Raw genomic sequence first — 8,293 nt, 5'->3', positions numbered from 1 at the left:
CGCATTTGTACATCGTTTCTCAAAACATTTTCTCTCCACTCAAACCCCCGACATTAGGTCCTCATTTTTCCCCTCCCTCCCCGCTCCCCCCTCCTTCATGAGTCTCAAAGAGTGAATTTTATAAGCAAAAATCTTTCTATAAAGCTGCTATACTATTGCTTGTACAAATATACATACTGCAAACAGAATAATTCAAAACCTGTATCTTTTGAAGCATATTTCACAAATAAATAATTAGATAAAGCAAACAAAAAAGTTTAAAAACGAATTTCTATTTTTAAAAAGTTAAGTTACATACTGGATTTATCTTAGACAAAGCTGTTCTGACAAGTCTAGAAGCTCATTCTGTAAACACAACACTGGCCGGGAGTACTTTGCTTAGACTTCTTATAAATCGAATCCTAAATAGTCTAGTCTGTCTATTAATGGTAAGCCTGTTCACAGATATACATAGAGATTGGTTTATATATCGTTACAATCACTCTAACTAGACACAAGTAACTGGACACCACTGGAAAACCTAAGGGTAACAAAAAATGGGAAAATAAAAATAAGAGAAAATATAATGGGTAAGGTAGGAATCAGAACAGAAAATAGGAGATCAGATTATTTTTAAAACCTTTTACACCTTACTTCCGGAGTAGCCTTAGGATTCCTGGGGGAAAAGCTACAGGATGTTTATCCCATCAGTCAGCCAAAGAGTACAGAGCTGGTTGCTAAAACCCTCCCAACTGTCCCAGCTACTGTCCAGTCATCTCTGCTGGCAGTCAAAGCACCTGTACCTCAGACAGACTCAAAGGAGGAGACTGCGCCAGGGAAAATGTGTTTTCTACTCATTTTTCACAAGTCCTTCACAGGCTCAGTCCAAGGGCTGGAATTGAGACCCACCCAGTTGGGTAAATTTCTTCCCAAGACCTCTTTAAAATGAGGACGGAAGTGCATCTGACCCCAGCCATGGTATTTCCAATCGCCTCATATGCACGTGAAAGATGTACATTGAATAAAGGAGAATCAGTACATTTGAATTGTGATGCTGGAAAATATTAAGTGCCATGAACTGCCAAAAGGACAAACCAGTCTGTCTCGGACTTCGTCTCGCATACTTTGGACATGTTGTCAGGAGAGACCAGTCCCTGGTGAAGGACATCATGCTTGGTGAAGTCGAGGGGCAGTGAAAAAGAGGAAGGCCCTTAACAAGATGGGTTGGCAAGGTGGCTACAATGGGCTCAAACACACAAATTGTGAGGATGGCACAGGACACGGCGGTGTGTCCTACTACTGTACAGCGGTCACTATCAGTGGGGACCGACTCGATGGGACCAAACATCTGAGGTAATGAACACGTTCCACACAACACAGGCACCGCGTTGCGAATATAGTACATGGCACACACTTTCATAAGTAGCGGTCCTGTATCAGTGTTCTCGGCTATACATCTTTATGGGAACCACAAACTCATTCTTCTCCCGCAGCGCAGCTGGAGATTCGAACAGCCCACCTTGAGATTAGGAGCGCCACAGCCTAAGAACGGATCTGGATGCAAGCAGAACACTGGCGGGTTTTCCTAAAGGGAGCACACTTTAAAACTTAGCGCTCAAGTGATTGGTGAGCGCTAAGATACATGACAAGACCCCTGGGTCTATTCCTGTATGAGTTAGGAAGCATGCTGAGTTCGAAAGCAAGGCTGCAGATGTAATTGCCTTTATGTCTATAGCTGTCAGGGAGGCCGAAGCACTTTACTGGTGGGTACAGCTTTCACTATGAACAAGGGCCCTGCACCTCTCTGTTCCTTTAATAATGCATTACAGCAACCCAGGAAGCTACTGCCTTCCGGGGGGATGGGAATTAGAGGAACCTTCTAGCGCAGATGTTTCTGAAGAGTCTGTAACTGAATTGGAAAAGGGAAGAAGGATCATTAAGAGTTTGTTTTAAGAGTACATCCAAGAGCACTGTCTGCAGTGGCGGAGGTCGCCAAGGCCAGAGGCCCCAGAGTGTCAGCGGGGCAGTGCAGACACTCTGGGGCACCCTCTCCTCACCGGGCCCAATACTATGGAGCTGGGGGCAGAATGACAGGCGGACAAAGGTCCAGGGGTCACGTGGTTGAGGCAGAGGACCTGAGAGAGACGTGGCTACAGGCAGAGGAGAGGCGTTGCTGTGGACTGATGACTGTCTCCTTACTGTTGACTGACTCTGACTTGTGGAAACCTATTAATTTCTTAATAACCTCCCTTAATTATGGGGCACGGTGGGGACACACGCATGCCAGGAAGTCCATTCTAACTCATGGTGGCTCTGTAGGACAGAGTGGACGTGGCCTGTGGGTTTCTGAGACAGCCATTCTTTTTAGGAGTACTCCTTATCTTTCTCTCGTTGGAGCAGCTGGGATTATCAATCTGCTGACCTGTCCTTTAGAAGCCCCCCAATGCACAGTCCACTATGTATCGCTGACCATGCCACTAAGAAATACGAATATCACCAAACCAAGCGCACTGCCCCCAAGTCGATGCTGACTCACAGCTACCCTACAGGACAGAGTAGAGCTGTCCCTGTGGGTTTCCGAGACTGACAATTTACGGGAGTAGAAAGTCTCATCTTTCTTGAGGGGAGCAGCTGGTGATCTTGAACTTCTGACCTGGCAGTTAGCAGCCCAACTCTACCACTAGGACTCCTCCAATTAACAACAGACCTGCTTTTATGCCTCAGAAGCAGCTGAGTTAGAAATGCCTCCCTCTCCCGGACCCACCCTCCACCCAGCGGCAGAGAGGGGATAGAGAGACAAAGGACCGGTCCTATTTTGCTCAGGAATAAGCTAGGTGACCACACCAGGCTTCACTGGACAGAACCGCTTAGGCAGAAGTGAACTCCACTTAGCCAAGAACTGAGCCTGGGCAGGACAAAGATGTCTGAAACGCCCTTCCTTCTGCACATCCAGCCCTGCCAAAACAGCCCTAACGTCGTTTCGTATCCAACACCGGGACTGGTCACCACCTACGGAAGGTCTCTTACATGAAAGAAGGCAGGCATCAGCTCACAGGTCTCCAGTTCCCTTTGAGGAAACCTGCCAAAGCAAGCACCCTGTGTTTCCAGCAAGTGCTGGTGATTAAGCGCCTGAATACTCAATTGACAGGATGTGTGCGGGGGTGGGGGTGTGGGGCAGACAAAGACAATGAGCTCTGTGCCTTACTTTTTACTTTCACCCCCAAACCAGCCAAATGGCGTGCTCACGAGGCAGCTCCGGCTCCATGCCCCGACCCTGGTCTACTGGACAGGGCAGAACTGCCCCAGAGGGTTCCTACGGCTGTCACTCTCTACAGGAGTAGGAAGCCTCATCTTTCTCCTGCAGAACAGCTGGGGGCTTTGAACTGCTAACTCTGCGGTCAGCAGCCCAAGGAGTAACCCCTACGCCAACAGGGGCTGCTTTATGTTCATTAGAATGTGACTGTGTCCTATTATCGTGTTTGTCCCTTAAGGAATATTTTATTCTAAGAAAGAATGATTCAGCCACTGACAACAGTGAGAAGAGGATTTTGGATTAATGAAGTCATTTAGGTTTTTAACAATTATTATTATTATTAAAGAGAAATGTTTTCTTGCTATGCCTTTATACATGTTTTTCCACTTAGGTTAGCTTTTCTGCCTTCAAAAAAGGATTCCAATAACAAACAAACAAACCCACTGCTGGCTTTGTTTGACTCACGGAGCAGAGCAGCTCCCTAGAGTTTCATGGAAGCAGAAAGCCTCCTCTTTCTCCCATCGAGCAGCTGGTGACCTAGAACTGTTGACCATGTGGTTAGCAAGCCAACACTTAACCCACTGCACATCAGGGCTCCTTAAGGATTCATAGAGAAAACTCACACAGTTAAACTATAAAGGGTATTTTTTTAATTCCCAATAATTTGAAATGTTATTTGTCCCTCAGTTTTAAGTCAATACACATAAAATAACAGTTGCTTTCCAATAGCGATGAAATGAATAATTAATGGACAACCTAAGAAATTTGTTTTCAGGTTTTTTCCATTTCTCCAGGGAAACAAATTATCATGATTAGAACACACAAGCTATCTTGAATAATATCACGAAACCCATAACTAAAACCAAAACTTAAAAAAAAAAAAACTTCAGTTCCACCAACCATGGTATTTTCAATCACTCATAAGCATGTGAAAGTTGGCCATGGGATACGGAGGACCGAAGAAGAATCGGTGCATCTGAATTACGGTGCTGCAGGAGAACACGGAAAGTACATGGACTGACAACAGCACCAGCAGACCTGTCTTGGAGGAAGTACAGCAGAGTGCTCCTGAGAGGCAACGATGATGAGACTGCATCTCATGTGCTCTGGACATGTTGTGGGGAGAGAGCGGTCCCTGGAAAGTGGCATCATGCTTGGTGAAGTGGCAGGGCCGTCCAAAAGAAGAGGACGTTCGACAGGATAGATGGACACCGTGGCTGCACAGATGGGCTCAAACACAAGAACACTTGTGAGAATGGCACAGGACCGGCAGTGTTTGTTCTGTTGAACACAGGGTCTCTGGGTTAGAAGCCACTCAATGGTACCCAACAAGAAATAAACAGAAAGAAGGAAAAATGGGTACCGAAAGCCAGGCATGGGTGTGAGGTTTGTGCTCCACCAGGCATTTTAGGAAATTGTCAATGCTATCTAATCTGCTTCAAAGCTGAATTCTCCATCAAAACGCACCACTTTTCAAGTGGAACACGTCGTCACCAATGTGAATGCGATGACCAGATGAGGAAGATCTCACCCGACTGTCCACTGCAGGGACCTCAGTACTGGCCAGAACCAGTCACCCCAAAAGGAAGGCTCTCAGGCCAGAGATCACCGCTCCACACAGCCCCGCCCCCAACTTTGGGGCTAAAGAAGAGAAAGTAGGTTTGGGATGGGACTAACATGCTGGCAAACGCAAAAGCTCACTAAATGAGGATAGAGTGTCATGTCTCCATGACTACTCACCCTAACACTTAGTGAAAACATGAGCAGTGGCCATCCTTGTAAAAATCAGCCACGAGGGAGACTGAAGTTGTGTTTACCTTTCAGCTGTGATCTGAGGAAAACAGCCGAGTCTCAGGCTGGGACACTGGCCCTCTAGGGTGAAGACGACATCGCCCTAGAACTTGAGTGGGAAATGGGGATTTGACCCAAAAACTCCATGCTGAAAGCAAGAACTCACAACGTCACGTTTATCTTGAGAACTCACTGGGTTATTTTTCGTCTGTGTGTTTTAAGTTATATCTTTACTACCATTTCATCCCACTATCACCTCTTGGCTCACTTGCCTCCTGAGCTATCCCACCACCCAGGAAAAGCATAATACTTTCATTCTGAAAATATTTAATAAGCACTTACTCTATCACCTTTCTTCCACATAAAAATGAATTACTGCTTACAACCCTGAAGTCCTTGAAGGTCCAACCCGATGGTATCACTATTCAGATGCACTTTCCACTGAAAGCATCTTAACTAAAACCAGTGACATAAGAATAGTAAATTGGGGTTATATGCCTTTGCTTCTGGTTTCTTCTCTCATTTAACACACACGCACAAACCACTCATCCTCTACGGATCGAAAACAAAACACAATCGCTCCTCAGCCCCTACAAGCAAATAACCCTCACTTAATCCAAATTGCCCTTCAAAATGCGACTTGCCTTCTCAAAAGAGCGGTCTGGGTTTGTTGCCTCCCTCATCATCATCCCGAACAGGCTCAGAATCCGCCGCATCTGCCCTCCTCACTCCCTGCAACCCCATTCCCATCCGTGTCTGTCGGGACCATCCAGACTAACCAATCTCCCCTCCGCAGAGCTGACATCCTATGTCCCTGGAGCTACATGTCCCCCACATCCTTCGAAGTCTTCATACACATCTCCTCTGCCCCCTTCCATGCTGGAGCCTCTTCTTGGGGCTTGTATTAGTCTAGGTACTTTGGAGAAACAAATCCACAGCGACTCATGTATAAGAGAGAGTTTTATGTAAAGAAAAGGTGCGTCACGAAAACATCCCAACCCAATGCTGCCCAAGCCCACAAGTCCAACATTAACCCATTAACCCAACACCAGTCCACAAAGTCCTTCACCTCACAAAACAGAGGCAATAATGCCGACTGCAGGAGGAAAGCTGAGTCAGTGAACGTGTAAGCATCTCAGCACTGGCAGGGGTCTCCACATGGCTGCTCCAGCACCCAGGGCTGCATCGGGATAGATCCATGCCGCTTCTCCTTGGGGATGTCTTGCAGGAAGTCAATCTTGCAAGCTGAAGCAGGGAACTGCTAAGGCCGCTGCACCACATACAACCATCACAAAACAAGAGACCCGAGAACTAGAAAGGCGAGGCTTCACCACCCATTTATCCCTCCGCCTTTCAACCAGCACCACATGTGATTATCGGCCAGGCTGGCACAATTAACTAACTCAGGGCTCTACTTGTTTTCCCGGGCAGTCTCAGCATCTTAATTAACCATCTCCAATGTGACACAAGGTAAGATTTCCTGGAGCCCTGGCGGCAAAGTGAGGTACTCCCTGCACTGCTACCCTAAAGGGCAGCTGTTCGAACTCACCAGGCATTCCTTGGGAGAAAGATGAGATTGTTTGCTCCTGTAAACATTGATAGTCTCACAAACCCACAAGGGTAGTGCTACTCTGTCTGATTGGGTCACTATGCATCAGAGTCAGCTTGATGGCGGTGACTCGCTTTGGTTTGGGGAAGATTCCTTGGGTGATATACACTGTTAACAAACCGGTAACTGAGAAGTCAGAGGTTCTAATCCATCTCACATGAAAGACCTGGGCATCTACTTCTGAAAAATCAACCACTGAAAGCCCTACTGACCGTGCTGAAATCCTAACCACAGTACCTATAAACATGATTCCACGTGGAAATGGAACTATGAGTCCACTTATGTGAATTAGGTCATACTCAAGTCAGGTGGGCTTAATTTTATTTTTTTATTTTATTTTTTTTTAACTTAATTACTTCTGAGCTATATATTTAAAAAGAGAGACAGTAGAATAGATACCTGCATGGGAGCAGATAGTCAGCAAGGATGGTCACCAGACACCAGAAACTAGGAGAGTGGCTTATAGAAAGAAAGGACCCGGTCAATACTCTGATTTGTAATTCTAGCCTCCACGGGTGTGAAGAAATAATTTTCTGTCCTTTAAATCCACGAAAGAAAGAAAGAAAAATACTTCCACGGAGCACAGTTCAAATGGAACATACATGGAGTCAGCATGAGTCAGTATCAGTTTGAAGGCTACTGGTTTCTAAGAGCTCTTGAAACATGATGGGAGAAAGATGAGGCTTTCTACAGCCATAAAGCATTACAGTCTCGAAAGCTCACAGGGGCCGTTCTACCCTGACCTGGAGGATCCCCATAAGTCAGAATTGACTCAAAGGTAGTGAGTTTCGGTTTTGTGTACTATTACTTTGTTTTGTTTGGAACCTTGATAACTTGTTGAGCTTTTTCTGAAGAGATCCAAACTACTCCCTCCTCCTAACTACTTCTGAGCCCATCCAAAGTACTGATGGTCCTTTGATATGGCCCTGTATTTATTGACACTCCTCCCACCAAAAGTTAGAGTTGAACTCTCCTCTCCTTGAACTTCAGCTTGCCTTTTTGAGTCCTTTGTAACTACGGGACTCCTGGAGCTAGGTCATAACAGGCTCTGCAGTTTCCCCTGGCTTCTCTCTGGGGAGCCCTGAGTGAACCTGTCCGAAGTCCAGGCCCCCTGAGAATGCCAGACTGGAGGAACCACAGAACACACGGGGCCCAAGGAGTCCAGGCTATGTGGGTGTTTCCAGCATGGATCACCCACCTGCTGTAAAAGTGAGACTCCTGTGAGCCCGGCCCTAGTCTATAAGGCACCTCAGCTGAAGCTGAGTGGAGCAGGGCAAGCTGTCCCCAGAAAGCCCTGCCCAAATTGCAGATCTGTGAGCATAATAAACACTGTTGTTTTAAACCACACAGTTGGGGATAGTTATTTTGCAGCTCGGGATAAACAGAACAGCACTACGGGTGACACCCACCCCCCAAACAAATTCATTCGTCATCCACCCCTATCTAGTCTATTCTTTCTTTCTGTTCAATCCCAGTTCCCTTTCCACTCAATCTGAAGACCCTGCTCTAATGATTTCTCCCCTGGCTTCCCAAGCACCCCATGTTAGCTGCCGTCTAACCCAGAGATCTCTAAGACATTCAAATAGCCTCTTCACCGATGATCTGAAATGCGGTGACAGTCCCTAACTGGTTTACTAGTACCTTCTACTCAATTGCCAAAA

Source organism: Echinops telfairi, unplaced genomic scaffold, assembly GCF_000313985.2.
Source record: "Echinops telfairi isolate 266 unplaced genomic scaffold, ASM31398v2 ScPeMD7_1;HRSCAF=3_0, whole genome shotgun sequence".
In the NCBI taxonomy this organism is placed as follows: domain Eukaryota; kingdom Metazoa; phylum Chordata; class Mammalia; order Afrosoricida; family Tenrecidae; genus Echinops; species Echinops telfairi.
The sequence above is the reverse complement of the archived record's forward strand: the minus strand, read 5'-3'. Positions refer to the sequence as shown.